This window comes from Oryzias latipes, chromosome 24, assembly GCF_053564925.1.
Source record: "Oryzias latipes strain Hd-rR chromosome 24, Olatipes_Hd-rR_3.1".
NCBI lineage: Eukaryota > Metazoa > Chordata > Actinopteri > Beloniformes > Adrianichthyidae > Oryzias > Oryzias latipes.
In genome coordinates, this window is record NC_136260.1 from 3,100,198 (window position 1) to 3,118,827 (window position 18,630).

The 18,630-nt window shown below is 44.7% G+C and overlaps 1 long non-coding RNA gene across 1 annotated transcript; it reads left to right on the forward strand.

The window, feature by feature from the left end:
• Positions 1 to 10,135, forward strand: LOC105357242 (uncharacterized). The gene is made up of 3 exons (XR_911268.4): positions 1 to 735; positions 6,334 to 6,468; positions 6,539 to 10,135. It is a non-coding gene; the product is annotated as an uncharacterized LOC105357242 (long non-coding RNA).
• Positions 10,136 to 18,630: the final 8,495 nt, after the last annotated feature.

An 18,630-nucleotide genomic window follows, 5' to 3' on the forward strand; every position in this document is an offset into this window, starting at 1 on the left:
ACATGCCTGGGAACATCTGTACAGATATAACCAGGGGCCCTGCGGCAGGATTCAAGCGTTCAAAGCAGAAAGGAAAAGTGGAAACTGCCTATTTAAATCCTGAGCCTGGAATTTGTTTAGACTAGACACATGAATGACAGTTTGGGGCAGTAACTTTCAACAAGCATCAGGAGCTGCTGTCAGCTGCAGAATGAATGCCACACACGTGGTTCTGGACATCCGGCGGTCTTCAGCTGCATGTGGGTCCGGAACGGCCTCGCTCTGCTTCTGTGACCTGTGTTTAGTTTACTATGAGATGTTTCTCCTTGGAATCAAGCTGTAATCTGTCTGGTTGTTGTTTCAGAATTTGAGTCCAACAAAGACTGCAGAACAGTCCAGCTCTTCAAGTATCTTCCACAAACAATATGGTGTCTAAATTTAGCAAAGACTGGGCCACACACAGAGCTAGAGGAACCTCTGAGGCGTTATTGTTCAATTTTCATTTGATACGTTTTATCTTCTCAAGGGAGGGAAGGATGAGATTCACAGGCGGAAATGTCCAGCGAATGCAGTCACTCTTCCTTGGGAGATATTCTAGGCATGTCCCACTGAGACAAGACCCCAGGGATAACCCAGGATGTGGTGAAGAGACTGGGTCTCATGGTTGGCCCTTAGATCAACGTGGATTTCTCTCAGCAGAACTGGAGGAGGTTTCTGTGAAGAGGGTGGTCCAGATGAGCAGAGGAAGATGGATGGGTGAGTTATTTTTAGTTGTTCACGCTGAAGAATCCCATTAAAGCAGCTCTCCCACCTTTGGAAGTATCCACTGTCAGTTAAAAATCTCTGGGCTAGTTTGAGGTTTGAAAAGTGACAGCTGGATCCATCCAAAACATCTGATCTCTATAGACAGGAGCTACTAACAGGGTCAGATGCACAAGAGGCAAAGAAAGGACCTCATCACACAGATGACTAATTAACCCATCTTGTCATTTTTTGTGGTAACCTTGACTGAATTTTATTAGACTATTAATTTAACAGGGATGAAGCTGCTACCCAAAGGTCTGCTGTTACAAAGACACACAAAAAGACTTGATATAAAACAACATAAATAGTGCAATCCCGTGTTTCTCATCACAGTTTTGAGAGTCTGAACAGAACGAGGCGTCTTGCAGCTCACAAAGAAGCCCTGTAAAGCATGAGCTCACTCTGCAGCTCTTGGGGCTTTCACTTCCTTGCTGGAACGGCAATTTCCCGCATATTGGCTTGGCACACAAATGCATACCTGAGCTAATTAGTTTCCTGCAAAAGCCTTAAGTAAAAACATTGGCTTTAATCAGACGCTGTTGCTGCGTTTCATTTGGTGCCAAAGTAAATTTGGCTTCCAGCAGAAAAAAACAAGACATGCAGGTTTGTGCTTCCCATACAGGTGTCTCACTTCATGATGTACACAGATCTAGGTCAAAATGTTGCTTTCACCTATGTCAACATAAAAAACAAATCCGTAAACTATAATTATCTGACTTTTCCAACTATTTTCTTGAAGAAATGACAGCAGTTTGTTTTACTAGAAATCTTTACAGGCACTCAGTGTTTTAAAGTTATTGCTTTTACAATTGAAACATTAAAAAAAAAGATCAAGCGTCAAATGTAATCCATGGACACCAGTGAAGATCACAAATCATTGAAGAAAAAAGGTTCAGAGCACTGTCTAGTGGGTCTAGATGACCCAACTCCCAGTGTTAAAGTGCCTAGGATAGCATAAGGGATAAAGCTGAATACACAGCGAAGCAAAAATCATTTGGATTCGGTTTGGATCTCACGTGTTTTGTGCAAACAGTTTTAAAGTTTTAAAGATTGGACTTTCGATCTGGTTGAAGATGTAGATATATCTTTAATCTACATTTCAATGACAACTTACTTTGTTTATATTATAGCAATTCGACCCTAGGTGGTCTTGGCCAGACTCCATTTGTTCATCTGTACTTGTCCAAAAAGCTGCTGTTTGGATTCCAACCTGAATGAAACAACAGAGGATCACTGTTACAATTTTATTTTGTACTATTAGCTCCTCGTGTTTCATGTCAGTTAATCATTTTTTTTCCCTTTTGAGATGCTTTGTGTCGGGTTGACCTCCTCGAGCAGCATGCTCTTTGGTTCTGATCATGTCTTGTGAATCTAAAAGACAAAGGAGAAATAGAGCAATAATCCGGACCAAGGACTGCAGAATGAACTGTAAATGCTCATCAGGCAGGCCAGTTTTATCCTTAAATCCCTTCATAAAACCCTTTTTATCGCCTTACCGTTTAACTCAGCTTCAAGTGTTGACTTTTACAATTTACTATTCTGTATTTTGTTGCAAAGCAATGTTCAGTGTATGAAAAGAAACAACAAGGACCCGATTACGTCGCCCGGATTGGCGTCACCGGGGCCCCACTCTGGAGCCAGGCCCAGGGTCGGGGCTCGCAGGCGAGCGCCTGGTGGCCGGGGCTCTTCCCACGGGCCCCGGTCGGGCACAGCCCGAAGGAGCGACGTGGGACCACTCTCCCATGGGCCCACCACCCGTAGGAGACCTCAAAAGGGGCCGGTGCAATGTGGTTTGGGTGGCAGTCGAGGGCGGGTGCCTCGGCGGCCCAAACCCCTATCATGGAACCTGGCTTTTGGGACATGGAATGTCACCTCTCTGGGAGGGAAGGAGCCTGAGCTGGTGCGAGAGGTTGAGAGATACCGTCTAGATATAGTCGGGCTCACCTCTACACATAGCCTGGGCTCTGAAACTCAGTCCTTAGAGAGGGGTTGGACTCTCTACCACTCTGGAGTTGCCCAAGGTGAGAGGCGGCGGGCTGGCGTGGGCTTACTCTTGAGCCCCCAGCTCAGCCGCCAAGTGTTGGAGTTCACCCCGGTGGACGAGAGGGTCATGTCCCTCCGCCTCCGGGTGGGGGACAGGTCTCTAACTGTGGTTTCGGCTTACGGGCCGAACAGCAGTTCGGAGTACCAGGCCTTCTTGGTGTCTCTCGAAGGGGTACTGGAAAGTGCCCCAACGGGGGACTCCATTGTCTTCCTGGGGGACTTCAATGCCCACGTGGGCAATGACAGTGGCACCTGGAGGGGTGTGATTGGTAGGAACGCCCCCCCTGATCTGAACCCGAGTGGTGTTTTGTTATTGGACTTCTGTGCTCGTCATAGTTTGTCCATAACGAACACCATGTTCGAGCACAAGGGTGTCCATCAATACACCTGGCATCAGGACGCCCTAGGCAGGAGGTCAATGATCGACTTTGTAGTTGTTTCAGGTGACCTTCGGCCCTGTGTCTTGGTCACAGTTGGGTGAAGAGAGGGGCGGAGCTGTCCACCGATCACTACCTGGTGGTGAGTTGGATTCGCTGGCGGGGAAGGAGGCCGGAAAGACTTGGAAGACCCAAACGTACTGTGAGGGTCTGCTGGGAACGTCTGGCTGAGCCCTCCGTCACGGAAGTCTTTAACTCCCACATCCGGGAGATCTTCAAACAGGTACCGAGGGAGGTTGGGGACATTGAGTCCGAGTGGACCATGTTTTCCGCCTCCATTGTCTCTGCTGCTGCTCGGAGCTGTGGTCGCAAGGTCTCTGGTGCCTGTCGCGGCGGTAACCCCAGAACCCGGTGGTGGACACCAGAAGTAAGGGATGCCGTCAAGCTGAAGAAGGAGTCCTACCAGGCCTGGCTGGCCTGCGGGACTCCAGAGGCAGCTGACAGGTACCGGCAGTCTAAGCGAGCTGCGGCCCGGACTGTTGCGGAGGCGAAAACTCGGTCCCGGGAGGAGTTCGGTGAGGCCATGGAGAAGGACTATCGGTTGGCCTCGAAGAAATTCTGGCAAACCATCCGGCGACTCAGGAGGGGAAAGCAGTTCTCCACAGGCACCGTTTTCAGTGCAGGTGGGGAGCTGTTGACTTCGACTGGGGACATTGTCGGGCGGTGGAAGGAGTACTTCGAGGATCTCCTCAATCCCACTGACACTTTTGAAGAAGTGGAGAATGAGGACTTTGGGGTGGGGCTGTCTATTACCCGGGCTGAAGTCACTGAGGAAGTCAACGAGCTCCTCGGTGGCAAGGCCCCGGGGGTGGATGAAGTCCGCCCTGAGCACCTCAAGTCTCTGGATGCTGTGGGAGTGTCTTGGCTGACACGTCTCTGCAGCATCGCGTGGCGGTCGGGAACCGTACCACTGGAATGGCAGACAGGGGTGGTGGTTCCCCTCTTTAAGAAGGGGGACCGGAGGGTGTGTTCCAACCATAGGGGAATTACACTCCTCAGCCTCCCTGGGAAAGTCTATGCCAGGGTACTGGAGAGGAGAGTCCGTCCGATAGTCGAACCTCGGATTCAGGAACAACAGTGTGGTTTCCGTCCCGGTCGTGGAACAGTGGACCAGCTCTACACCCTATCTAGGGTGCTGGAGGGTTTGTGGGAGTTCGCTCATCCAGTCCATATGTGTTTTGTGGATTTGGAGAAGGCGTTCGACCGCGTCCCCCGTGGCATCCTGTGGGGGGTGCTCTGGGAGTATGGGGTCCGGGGAGCCTTACTGAAGGCTGTCCGGTCTCTGTATGACCGGAGTAGGAGCTTGGTCCGCATAGCCAGCAGTAAGTCAGACCTGTTCCCGGTCCACGTTGGACTCCGGCAGGGCTGCCCTTTATCACCGGTTCTGTTCATAGTTTTTATGGACAGAATTTCTAGGCGCAGCCAGGGGCCGGAAGGGATCTGGTTTGGGGACCACAGGATTTCCTCTCTGCTTTTTGCAGATGATGTTGTCCTGTTGGCTTCATCGAACCGGGACCTCCAGCGTGCATTGGGGCGGTTTGCGGCCGAGTGTGAAGCGGCTGGGATGAGGGTCAGCACCACTAAATCTGAGGCCATGGTCCTTGACCGGAGAAAGGTAGTTTGCCATCTCTCGGTGGGTGGAGTGTCCTTGCCCCAGGTGGAGGAGTTTAAATACCTTGGGGTCTTGTTCACGAGTGAGGGAAGATCGGAGCGTGAGATTGGCAGGCGGATCGGAGCGGCGTCCGTAGTTATGCGGTCGCTCTATCGGTCCGTTGTGGTGAAGAGAGAGCTGAGCCGAAAAGCAAAGCTCTCAATTTACCGGTCGATCTACGTTCCAGTACTCACCTATGGTCATGAGCTATGGGTCATGACCGAAAGAACGAGGTCCCGAATACAAGCGGCTGAAATGAGCTTCCTCCGTAGGGTGGCTGGGCGCTCCCTTAGAGATAGGGTGAGAAGCTCGGTCACCCGCGGAGAGCTCGGAGTAGAACCGCTTCTCCTCCACATCGAAAGGAGCCAGTTGAGGTGGCTCGGGCATCTAGTCCGGATGCCTCCTGGACGCCTCCCTGGAGAGGTGTTCCGGGCATGTCCCACTGGGCGGAGGCCCCGGGGAAGACCCAGGACACGCTGGAGAGACTACGTCTCTCGGCTGGCCAGGGAACGTCTCGGGGTCCCCCCAGAGGAGCTGGAGGAAGTGGCTGGGATGAGGGAAGTCTGGGCATCTCTGCTCAGTCTGCTGCCCCCGCGACCCGGTCCCGGATAAGCGGAGGAAGATGGATGGATGGATGGATGGCAATGTTCAATCCTGTTTCTTCTAATCATAATTGGTACATTCCATTGTTCCATGTTTTTGGCATGTAAAATCTTTACCATAATTTTAGCTAACGTACAGTGTTCAAATGTTCAAGTCAATCAAAAAGTTTGATTGATCCCTGAAGGCTGACTCACAGGTCGTTCAAGGAAGTGTTTCCTGCAGCGGAAGAAAGCCTTGACTGAAGACACGTGTTTTTTTGTTGATGTTTTTAATTGTCCTGTTCAACAACTGAGCCAGCAGATAAGAGCAGAAGCTGAAGGCCTCTTGTGTTGGACTCATTTTATTGTAACAATAGGGGCTTATTAATCTCCTGACACACAAGGATACAGTGCATTCCACATTATTATGCAAATGATATATTTTCATGATTTTTCTAAATATTCAATGCAAATGATGGCATAATTTCACGTCACTAACCATTAGAGTAAAGAATAAATGTCACTGAACAAACCTCCTAAAGACAGCAATATTTTCTTCAAAAATAAAAAAAAAACAAAGTCACTGTTCCACGTTTTTACGCACAACAGAGTTCAACAACATTTGATAGATTTTAAAGAACTGAAAATGGTTATTTGTTGAATTTGCTGCATTAGGAGGTCATATTTCCTGAAATCTAAATCTATTCCAATCAAAAACATCTTCATAGGTCAAGTTACATTTGAAATAGAACCCCACACTTTGTAGCAGCTTTACTATTCTTGCATCCATTGAGCTTGCGATTTTTTTTTGAAAGTTTCTGTTTGGGTTTGTTTGCAGGATGTCAGAATATTCTCCCACCCTCCAATGATGAAGATGCTCCAAAGGTTCTGAATAGGGTTGATGTCAGGGGAGGATGGGGGCCACACCATCAGTTTATCTCCTTTTCTGTCCATAGCAGCCAATGATGCAGAGGTATTCCTTAGAGCATGAGATGGTGAATTGTTATGCATGAAGACAAACGGTTCTTCTTTTTGTACCACAGAAGAAGGTGGTCAGTCAGAAACTCCACCTACTTTTCAGAGGACATGACTCTACCACCTCCATGCTGATGTCACAGCCTTGTTGGGACGTGGTGGCCAAAATCCACCAACCATCCATTGGATTATCTGGATCATCCAGGGTTTCATGGCACTCATCAGTGGACTGTTTGAAAATGAGTCTTCATGCATGTCTGGGTCCACTGCAGCCGTTTCTGTTTGGGACTGTTGTTTAGGGGTTAGAAGGTTTAGGTAGAACTGCAGTCCTCTGGAGGATCCTCCACCTTGATGTTGGTGGGACTCCAGAGACTCCAGCAGCTTCAAACATGTGCTTGCTGCTTTGTAATGCTATTTCAGCAGCTGCTCTCTCAATCTGATGGATCTGTCTGGTAGAAACCTTCCTCATTCTGTCTTTATCTGCACCAACCCGTGTGTCTCTGAATCAGCCACAAATCTCTTCATAGTACGATAATCACGCTGAAGTTTCAGTCAAATATCAAAGGTTTTTATACCTTGTTTAAGGCATTTAACTACTTCATGCTTTTCAGCAGCAGAGATCCTTTTTCTTTCCCATATTACTTGAAAATATTGGTCTGTTTACTAATGTGGAACATCCTTCTTTAGTAGTTTTTATTTTAATTGAACTCACCTGTCAAACTAATAATTAAAGATGTCTGAGATTAATGTCAGTGACCCAAAGACACCAGAGACACAATATCATCCATGAGTTTAATTGAAAAACTGAAAATGATTTAATCTTTTTGATATTTAAATCCAATTTGCATAATAATTTGAAACACAGTATATTTGTGTAAACCTCTTTTGCATTTGAGACTAAACTTTATTCATGTTAATTATGTTTGTATACATTTCTTGTTGCCTTGAACGGAATAAAGGAGTGAGTAGGATGTTAGGAATTGGTTACAAAATTAAAGGGGGGTAAGGAAGTTCAAAGATGAATAAAAAGTAGGAGGGGTAGAAACACAATTATTATAACTGTCAGGTGTAGCTATTATTCCAAAGGGCGGGGACTGTCCAAAGTCACTCAAACATCATGTTACCATGTACAATATAGCTGACAAGCATATTCTTATGCATACAAAAAAACACATGTAAAGCATAAATCATTTTCTCCACTCATTGGCTCGCTCCCTGGGACAGATAATAAGCGGCCCCACCTTTCTTGAGCACACTTTAAAGGGCTCACAGTTTGGATGCCTATAAGATGAGGTGATTTCACAATGACTTGATGAACTGGGGTTGACTTACTCAGCAAGTGACCAACTGGTCAAGTACCATCCAGTTAATGAAGGCAGCCAGAGAGTAGAGGGTTCAGGTGAGGATGCTGGTGCAGCACAACACAAAATTAACCCCAGCAGATCACTAGTTTGTAAGTACTGAGGATGAACCCCACAATATCAAAGTGGAAAGACAGCCAATTATCCCTTTACCACAGCAGAGGAAGATTCCCACTGTGGAAAACATGCTGCAGTGGTGGGGGTTGACTCCTTTGTTTGGCTAAGTCAGAGAGTTTTCTTTCTCCTCTGCTGAAAAGGCTGTTACACCACAGCACCACGCCTTTGGCAGCTCTCATTTTATTTCATGTAAACTTGTATCCTAAAGCAACTCCTTCTGAGCAAGACTAAAAGTAGACCAACAGGATATAGCGAGTTTCTGTATATTTCCCAGCATGATGCTTGAGGTTTTATTGATGACAGGGTTTAAACTCTACAAGAGTCTAAGTTGCTGTTTGTTTGCTCTGTTGTAGAAAGCACCAGGTGTTGCAATCCGTAACATTTACCACTTTAACTTCAGGAGCTCTTGAGGTTCTCAGACTTCCATTATTTTTTGTCTGCGAGACACATAATCAGTTGTGTAACTCAACATCTTGGGGTGTTTCGGCCATTTATCACTATACACCCTCCGCTGAGGTAGGCCCATCACAGGTTGATCAAGCCTGGGTGTGTGTCTCGCTGTTAGTTGGTCATTTTTGTCCATGTAATGTCACTTCTACTCAGCCATGGCCAATGGCTCGTCCTCTCAGCCGTGTTGGTCAGTTCTTTGATAGCCTGTCTGTGTGCCCGTCCTCTGGGTCCAACTTCTCTGAGGAGCTAAGCAGTTGTCCTGGTGACAAAGCTCCTGCATCCCACCTCCACTGGGCACACCCTGGTATTACAGCCTCTGTCCTCTGCCTCAGCTGCTAAGTTGGAACAGCGTAGTTTCTTTCGCTCGTAAGCTTCGTCAAAGGAGTCCTCCCAGGGAACTGTCAGCTCTATGATGTAGGCAAGTCACCACAAATTAGACCAGAGGACAAAGTCTGGATGCAAAGTGGTTGCTGCAATCTCCGAAGGGAAGATAAGCCTCTGGTTTAAGTCGACTCGCATTTGCCAGTCCCTGGCTGCATTCAGAGGGGTTAGTTCAGAGTGGGAGGGATTACCGGACTCCTTGGCTTCTCCCATTCCCGGACAAATGGTGGTGGCTGCTGATGGGTTGGGCATTGATAAACACCTTCTTGCACTCAAGTGTAATGGCAAGACATCTCAAGACCTGGTTGTGTCTCCATGTATATCTGCCTTGCGTGAGGCTGGTCCAGCCAATAAGATGTGCTTTAATGTTGCAGTTGCAGAAGGATCTTTCCCAAGCCAAAGCTGCAGGTTTGTGGGAGAGGGCAGCACAGCGTAGGTGACTTGAACATTGTTGCTCAGCCTATTTGATTCCATGCTCCAAAGTTTGCTCCATGTAAGTTTCCTCCTTTCAACTCCCTCCCACCTTACCCATCGGCCCTGTTTTGCTTGCGTGACGGCTTTGGAGCATCTGCCTACTTCTTTTAGTTGGTGCACCTCCTCTATCACCATGGTTCGACGTTCTGCAGCATTGCTACAGCAAGGGTCCACTTCTTCCCGGTTGCTAGGACTGGAACTGCACTTCTCATTACTGGTCCTCGGGAGTCGGAGAGTGACGTGTCAAGCCTCACCTTGGTGCATTTAAATTCCTCAACCAGGCTAGAGACTGGTTGTTACAAGACTCAATCATTGTAATGTGTCTAAAACAAGTGAGCATAACACCTCACCTCATGGCAAAAAGGCCTTGGTTTGAATCCCTGGAGTAAGCATGTTCTCCTTGTGTATGTAATTTTTCGCACTCCGTTTTTATGTTACGATTCTTAACTGTCTGTTAGTGGTGAGTGTGGATGTGAGAGTGTGTTTGTGTGGTTGTGTATCTTTTGTGTGGCCCTGCAATGAACTGTCCAGGGTGTACCTGTCTTGGCCCAACAATAGGGTATGCCTCTATGACCCTGAACGAACCAAGTGAGTTTAGAAAATGAATAAATTGATCTACTGGGTCATTGACCTGGGATGCAAACATGAGTTTTCATTAAAATACATTGTTTCCCTTGTGCCAGTCCTACACACAGCCAACAGAACCATCCAACCGCTAGTGGTGCAAGAAAAAATGGTGAGCAATATTGTAGCTATCCAGATGTACAGTTTAGATCCAGATTCCAGCTCAGACGATCATGGATTTATTTGTCTGAGAGTGGATGATCAGAATGGATTGGAGCAGAGATTATGACCTGCCTGTTGTAGTTTGTACGTCACAAATATAAGCTTTTTCAAACAGCATTTTTTCATCTGCTTTTCATTCCCAATGATTGGAACAAAAAATACTCAGAAACGCAGTTTAGATCTTAAATTATTTTTTATTTTTCCTCCATCATTAGAAAAATGCTACAAGAACATGTTAAAACAACAAAAACACAATTTTCATTGGAGTGGGTCTGTAATGTTTGTGACCTTTTATAATACATGATATTTTAAAAACATCGATTCTTCATAAAACTTACTTCTATTTGTTAGAGTCTCCCAGCGCGGTCAGCAGCCATGCCTGCTCACTGATCACTAAGCTGAGAAAAAGCCTGAAGTCATTACTGCGATCATCTGGAAGACCCAAAGAAGCTCCTGCAAAGCCATACAGGCAGCCCTCCCTCACTGAGCGGTAAAAGCCAAAATGGGGCCATAACACATAAGGGATGGACACCAGAAAGAAAGAGGAACACGGTTCATTCTCTGAAAAGTCTTTGAGAAGAAAAGGAGCTTTAAACAAACACATTTTTAGGGAATTGGAACTTTGGTCAAACAATAAATAAGACAGGAAAACAGCTGACAAATCCATACTGCTTGTCTGAGTAAGCAGTTCCCTGCTAAAGGCTGCCTCACCAAAAGAAAGAACAACCCCAAACTAAAACAACAAAGCCCAGCAAAATGAGACTGCTGAGGACAAGGGAAGAAAAAGAGCTAAGGACAAGCCATGCTCCCCACCCCACCAGCTGCCCTTCCTACTGCTCTGCCCCTTTAGTTGAGACATCCTTTAGCTAATGAACCCAACAGGTCCTGATCTGGGAATTTTGGTCCACGCCTGCCAGGTGAACAGAGAGGAATGCAGCAGCAAGGCTTAACTTCAAAAAGACAGTAAAGACCAGCTGAACAGAACTGCTGAATGAAATCAAACCTCTTGACCTTTCTGACCCTAGGTGTTCAACCTAGCATGTACCCTAAAGAGGTGAGGAGGCTTTTGGACAAATTAGGAACTAGAAGATGATCAGAAGGAAACTGCAAAAGGAAACAGACTTTCACACAAATGCTGTGACAGAAAGTTAGACTTTGAGAAACGCTCCTCAGTAAAGTGTCAATCCAGATACAAATGTGATCCTAATAAAATTGGGAATATAAACCCCTACTGGATGTTGGAAGCGTTATCGCAAAAATTGAGAGCACTTGGAATAACGTTTTGGCCAGGGTTCCCATCTGAGTTAATATTTTCCAGATATTTTTTCTCCTTTTAGCAAAGAGGCTAAAAGGACCCCTCCCTGTCTGCACCTCTGGAATGAAAGGCCCCTCCCTCCCCGTCAGTGGGTTGCAAGGTCAGGCTTTGGCTCACACTGAAGCCCACATCTGCCTTTTTACCTGACAATCTGCTGATGTTTGGAATCTGTTGGCTAGCAGACAGCGTTAATGACCTGTTGACCCTCAAGGCATTTCACATGACATGACAGCAGAACCATCAGTCTCCTGTAAAGCCTCTGGATCAGTGTGAGTTTAGCTAAGATGCACGTTGACATGAAAAACTGAAATACAAATAGAAAGGTCATGAATTGAACCAACAACCTTCAGACTGTCTGATCGCTGTTTCATTCCTGCAACGTTAGTCTGAAAGTATTCTGTTTTAGAGAACATACAAAGAGGGCAGTGTGGCTGTCCAGATAACCGAGGAAAACTCTCAGCTGGAACTTCACCGTCTGTGCGGTGTGCCAATCACCTGACTGCAAACAGACATTGGAAATGACGACTTTCCCATCATCCTCTGGATTTCCATGACTGCAAGGGTGAAATGTGAATTCCACAGAAAAGTGAGGAGGAAGTGATGACGCAGGAGGGGGCCATCACTCAGCCACCTGTCACCAGCAGCTTTCACAGGCGTCTCCCACTTCCAGACAGACAGAAAAGGTTAACTCCGTGAATTTAGCATGCAGCTGAAAACAATGTTAGGTGAAGTTTTCCAGTGAATAACCATTTTGTGTGAACGTGTATGTACATTGTGGCTGTAAAGCCCTTTGGGCCCCAATGAAGGTAGAAAAACACGGTACTGTATATCAAACTAAACAAATGGATCTTCGAAGTAGATATTCTCTGAACTTGCTGGTCGGCAAGCAGGAAGCTTTTTCTTACCCAAGAGCCTTTTTGGCGTTACCTTTGACCAGAGGTGCAAAGTAGTGCTGGTTTTTACCGGTATTTTCCTTTTTAGTAACTTTCAAAGAAATGTCTCTTTACTTGGGTAGATTTATGTTAAGGAACTAATACCCCTTCTCATCTTCATTAGGCTACTTAGATATGTTGGTTCAGTTAATAAATAAATTGCTGATGTATTCAGTGGGGAAAAGAGTCAGAGCCATATCTAATGTAACACAAACAGTAAACTTCCCCACTTGTAATGATCAGAAACACAGGGATGTTCATTTTCCCTCTTTTAATTCCAAGTCACATTCAGCCTCTGAACTTCCTGTTCCTGAATTAGACACAAACTAAGGAGTAAAAAACAAACATTGCAGCTCCAAAAACCACTTGCAGAAAAGACCAATTCTTAACCGACTCCTGTGTTAACAACTCAAATTTCACAACAAACAAACCAGTAAACGTTCATGCATTCATGTAGATATGTACATGTATCTATATGTACCTACAGGTACACGGGGCGGGGGAATGGGCCATTTTTCGTTTTAGAGCTAAATTTTGTACATATTTAGAGGCCTGTCTTTTGATAGAACTGTTTCTTTCCAAATCACATAGTCTGCTATTGTCTGAACGCTCATTTTCTGTAGAGATCTAAGTGTTGTGTCCATTGATAATAGGGAGCTTATCCCTGCCTTTCCTCAGCATTCTCAAAGCTTTCTCCCCATCCCCTGGTGGATCTGTTCTAATTAAGGAGAGGCTTTTGTGGTTAAAAACATATTCAGCTGCATCAAAGTTGGCTGTGAACTGCCCCAACACATGCTGAAGGTCATGGCCTGATAAAGCCAAATGGGCAACATCATCTGGAAAAGTGGAGATCAAATCAGACTGATGAAGCTATTTGGATGAGTGGTAAAACATTTAAAGAAAGATGGTTTTAAGTCCAGATACACTGACTCAACTTCAAGACAGCATCTGGATAAATGAAAACCATATTTTGGAGGGACTTCCAGATCCCACCTGCACTACAATATGTCCTCGACCGTACCCACAAACTACTGACAAAACTTCCCCCTACCCAGCCTTCTTTTTTTAACCCTGGTCCTGACCAGGGGCCTCATTTATAAAACTTTGCGTAGGATTTGCGTCAGAAGTGGCGTACGGATGAAACATAGGACGTGCGTGCGCACAAAAATATTCGGATTTATAAAACCGTGCGCACGCACATCCTACGCATCTTTCCCTTTATAAATCACAACCGATTCTAAATGCAGGGCAGCTTTTGGGGCTTCATGACACGCCCATAGTTGCCCATAAATAGTCCGCGAAACGCCCACAAATGAATATTCATTGATTCGGAAATCATGGCACTCACAGAGAGGAAATCAAAAAAAACGTGACTTCACTCAATGTGAAGTAGAAGTTATCGTTGGCGAGGTGGAAAAGAGGAGAAAAGTGTTGTTTGGAGGGCACAGTGTGGGCATTACTAATGCCGAAAAGGCACGTGAGTGGCAGACGGCGGCAGACGCCGTAAATGCTGTAGCCTCACAACCTCGGACCGTGAAAAGAAATGGTCGGACATCAATCAAAGTCGAGCCAAAAAACGTCTAGCGCTCCATCGCCATAGTGTCTCCTTGCCACGGGGGGGGGGGGGGGGGGGGGGGGGGGCAACGGAGCGCCAGATGTACCGGGTGACACGCGTGGTTCCTCCGAGTGCTCTTCTGTAACGCCGGGCCCAAAAGCCCGCAGAGGTCCAAGAGGAGATTAGGAAGTGGGAACCGGCTCATTAGCCACTCGTCCTCATTTTCCAGCAAGTCTTCTTGCTGTCTAAAGATGCGTTCACTCTCCGAATTCTTCCATTTGCCACATCTTCTAAGGGCGCAAGATCAGCCATTGTGCGTCATTACGCATTGTGATGGGGCATTTTATTTCCCCTCCATTTAATTACATCTGACAAGCTACAGATGTCGGTAATAATCTACGTGGAAATGGGAAATTGTTCAGCGCAAATGTAATTTCTTGTTGCTTTCTGAATGGTTGAGACATACGCCATACATTGTTTCATCAAAAATAAAAACAAACTTAAGGCATATGTATGAATACCATAATTCCATAGCTTATGAAGAAATGTTTTAATATGAAAACAACTTTCCCCAGTGGACAATTAATACGTCTGTCCGTCCGTCCGCACGCCCGCACCTATATCTGCTCCACCAGACGGACACACTGACGAGAATGTCGGTTTTGTACATTATTTCGTTCTGTTAACTATATTATTTATGAGGATGAATTGCACAACATGCCAATATTGCAGAACATATTTCACTTTTCTTTTTGCAAATAATTGTTCATTTGAATTTCTGTTGTAATTTTCGTTTGATTTTTTTATTTGTTTCACTGCTGATTGATCAAACGGGTGTTGGTGTAGCTGTTAATTGTCAGACTTGCTTTGTGAAGTTTTCATGTTATTTCTGAGAGGCAGGATTGTCATTTTCACTTTCACGTGTTTCTTCCATCTGCCGACGGTGTCGCCGTTTCTCATTTCACCCGTTTTTGTGCGTACGCCTGGGTCAGAGCTTGCGTGAAGGACCGCACATTTTCCCGTCAAGTTTGATTTTTATAAATCTCAACTACTGCGTAGAGAGTGGCGTACGCCTTCTTTTGTGCGTACGCAACGTTTATAAATGAGGCCCCTGAACCCTAAACTTAACCCTAACAGAAGCTGGAGAAAGTATGGTGCACTGGGGTTCTGTCCTCTACTCTACTCTACTCTACTCACTTCCCCAGGAGTGGGACAGAGTTTTTTTTAGGAGTTTTTTCTTAATGCGAAGGAGGGTCTAAGGACAGAGATGCCAGTTTAGTTTAGTCAGTTTAGTTTAGTTTGGCCAGTACATATTGAATTCTATGACTTCATGTTCTTTATGATTTCATGTTTATTATACAATTACCGGTATGAAGCCCATTGAGACGAGTATTGTTGTAATGTTGGGCTATATAAATAAAATTGAATTGAATTGAACCTTCACCAACAAATTGTAGTTGAAAGAACAAAATTTGCTCATTATCTCATAGTTTTGTTTTACTGGTTCTGTCCAGGGTGTTTCCCGCCATCACCCAACTGTAGCTAAGATTGACTCCAACCATTTTATTGAACCCAAAAGGGATTCAGCCGTTTCGGAAACTTGATAGATGGTTGTATAAACCCAAGACAATCACTCAGATTTGTTTTTCGTGTTGCTCAGTCTCCTTCTTTGTCTTACGATTCTCTCTCTAGTAGTTGTGATTCTCTGATAAATGGCAGTCTTACTCAAGCAGATGTGTGTTGGCATGCATTAATGGGTATTTCTGCAGCTCATTCCAGCAACAAATCCATGAGAATAAAAAGCATGGAACCTCAAAGAATCTGGGCCTCTGAGTCCTGCCATGGTCAGTTTTATCCACGCTAAAGATGAAACACTGAAGCAAACTGTTTCTCTGAGTGCTTTATCATCTAAAGAGTCTGTTCATATTAAATGTGGGGAATGGAGCTCTTTGTTATAAAGGGCTGTTTCTCTGCGGTCCCTTGTGAGGTTTCAGTTGCAGAACAAGACTGAGGGGGTGCAGGAGTTATGTAAGCACGAGCTGTTGTGTAACAGGGAGGGAATTTAGCTGTTGTCCTTGTGAGACAAGTCTTTACAGGACAGAATTGAAGGTGTTCAGGGCAGTTTGTGTGTAAAAGAACTGAAACTCTTTTCTCACTGTTGAAGGTTTCATTCTTCCCTATTTCTTTTATCTTCATTCATGTAATTATTCATGATGTTGTTTTCAGTCTGTCTGGTTTGAGCCTTAAGAATTTCCCCTCTGTATTTTCATCACCCACATGCCTTTTTTTCTCTTTACAAAGAAGTATGAAGACCTGAGACGACTTTTGACCACATCTCGTCAAATGTTCTGGAATGGGAATGTTTTGTCTGAAGAACTTAAATTGATTAGGTGAGCTTTATTAAGCATTTATGAGCTACACCCTACAGCTCTTCCTGTCTGCTTTCTGAGTGTGACTTTTGTGGTGAACTGTTTCTGTGTTACCTTTGCTTCTCACGGTAACCGCTCTCACATCCGTTATTCTCCCGACTGTCGGCCTGTGGTTTAATGGGCCTCGGAGGACGGGGGCCACTCTACTGACTCCCTGTTTGTGCAGGTGTAGAACATTCAAGGCACACCGCCCTTCAGAGTATTTTAGAGGTGCTTTTTACAGATGCTTATCCTGCAGTTTTTGCAGGGGCTGCACATATGTGGCAGTCAGAGGGGCAGCCCAGAAAAGGCATTTCCTTTTAGGCGTTACTGTTAAACGGAGCAGTTTAGGGTTTAAAGCCGAGTCAAACGCATCATAACAGCAAACATTCAAGCTGGACTAGAAAGACATCACAATGACAGATAACAGCTTGTTTAAAATTAAGAATACACAAGTAATTTAAAAATACCTCCTTAACTAGTTAGTTACGTTGTACTTTACAAAGTTAGTGCCTTGTTAGCCATGACTACATGCATTTGTTTGAATTTGAAACATCTGACACAAGTCAGGGCAGAGCGATGTGTCTCACTGTGAAACATCCACAGTTCTTTGACGTCCTGTCTGTCTGGTGGGGGAATAAAGCTCATTGGTCAGTGATGATGTTTCCAGATATTCCGATTGGTGAAATTCATCAGATCATTTTTTGCAATGCAATGAATACAGTCTGTGATTTCTTTATTTTATGTAACAATGTGCCTTGGCAATGAGTCCTACAATTGAAAAGCTGATCTTTTACCTTTTTAAATAGTGCCAGAGGAACCCACTTGAGCAACGGTGAACGTTACACTCATTAAATCTTTTCCAAAACTCTGCAACTGATTCTGTGATTGACTTTAGTTTGGTGTTTGTGGTTTGAATATTGAAGTGTGCAGAAATAGGATATTTTGGAATTTCACAGTTCCTTCATGAAGCAAAGAGGAGCCTCAGCAGTTTCTAGAAGTACCACACATTGACACAGTGGCCTGGCTCCTCCTCCTCACCCCCCCCCCCCCCCCTAGTTTTTTTTTTTTTTACTGGTCAAACTGCTGTGGAATAAAGATCTGTTTTCTTATTTTTCAACCTTTATAATTTTTTCAAAAGTCTTGACAGAAATAAAGTTAGCCTGTAGCCATCTCTTGTCTTGGTGGAATTGTGCTTTGGAAGGCCAAGTGCCTTATGGTGATTACTTGATATATTTGTAGATATTCAAATGGATAAGTCTTTGCATGCCAGATTTTATTATTACAAAAGGCCTTTTCAGTTCAAACCCAAAATACAATACTTACCATTTAGTTTTTGCCAAAATCCAGACTTTCAGATCTGTAGTATCCACTTTGCTCAGATTTCTACCCCCAACTCAAAATTGGAAAAAAAGCACAAACAGGGCCAAAGCTCGGCATTTGCTAACCTGTCATTGAATAGTCGGCAACACACAGCAGAAATCCCTCCCACCAGTCAAAAATGTGTCAGATTTGTAACCACAAAAAACAGGATTTGCAAAAGAGAGAGCAACTGCAACTTCAACAAGTTTGAGTGAATAAAAATTAAAACAAGTTAAGATGAAAACAAAGCATGGATGATGGAAAGAAACAAGAGAAGAATAGTTTATTACAGAAAGATTTATTATCTATAGTACTGTAGATTTTTCTCCTTAAACTCCTTACTTTTAAATGAAAAAGATTTATCACAAATAAAACTCCATATTCTTCTACCATCAGTCTTCACAAGTATCCCTGGCATCAACAGGACATCCAAGATTAGGATCAGGACTCCTGGCTGATCATCCCATCCTCATCTTCCCATATATAGGGTTCTTCTAGAAAAGTTTTTAGGGGTTTTTCCTGTTGGAATAATGTATATAAGTTATCTCATATTTGCTCTTTTATGCATCACCTAGCTACATATAGGTGATATAATCATGTTTGCAGAAGTGTCTGTGTCCAACTCTGTTTCACAGGAAGGTGGAGGTGAAACCCTTGGGAGAAAACCTTTATCTTTACGTCTTTCCAGCATCTTCCTGCAACTTGCGTGTTAGCTATGTCTAGAATGAATCGAAGGACGCTCTGTGTTAATTATCTGTGAGAAAAGGCTTTGCAGGTCCAGAGATGATGTGGGAGGGCTGAGAAAAGATAAACATGTCGTAATGCATGTTTTCTGATAGCGCTGCAGCTGCGTTCTGTTTCCCCTCCTTAGAGCTCAGCGCATATGTAAATTAGGGAAACCCCAAAACAACTTAATAAAAAAGGAAGAGCAGCAGAATATGCACCATGAGTGGAGAGAGATTGTTTACTGGGTAGATCTCTGTCTGCTCTCCTCGTAAAGGTACCTCTGTTGGACTTTC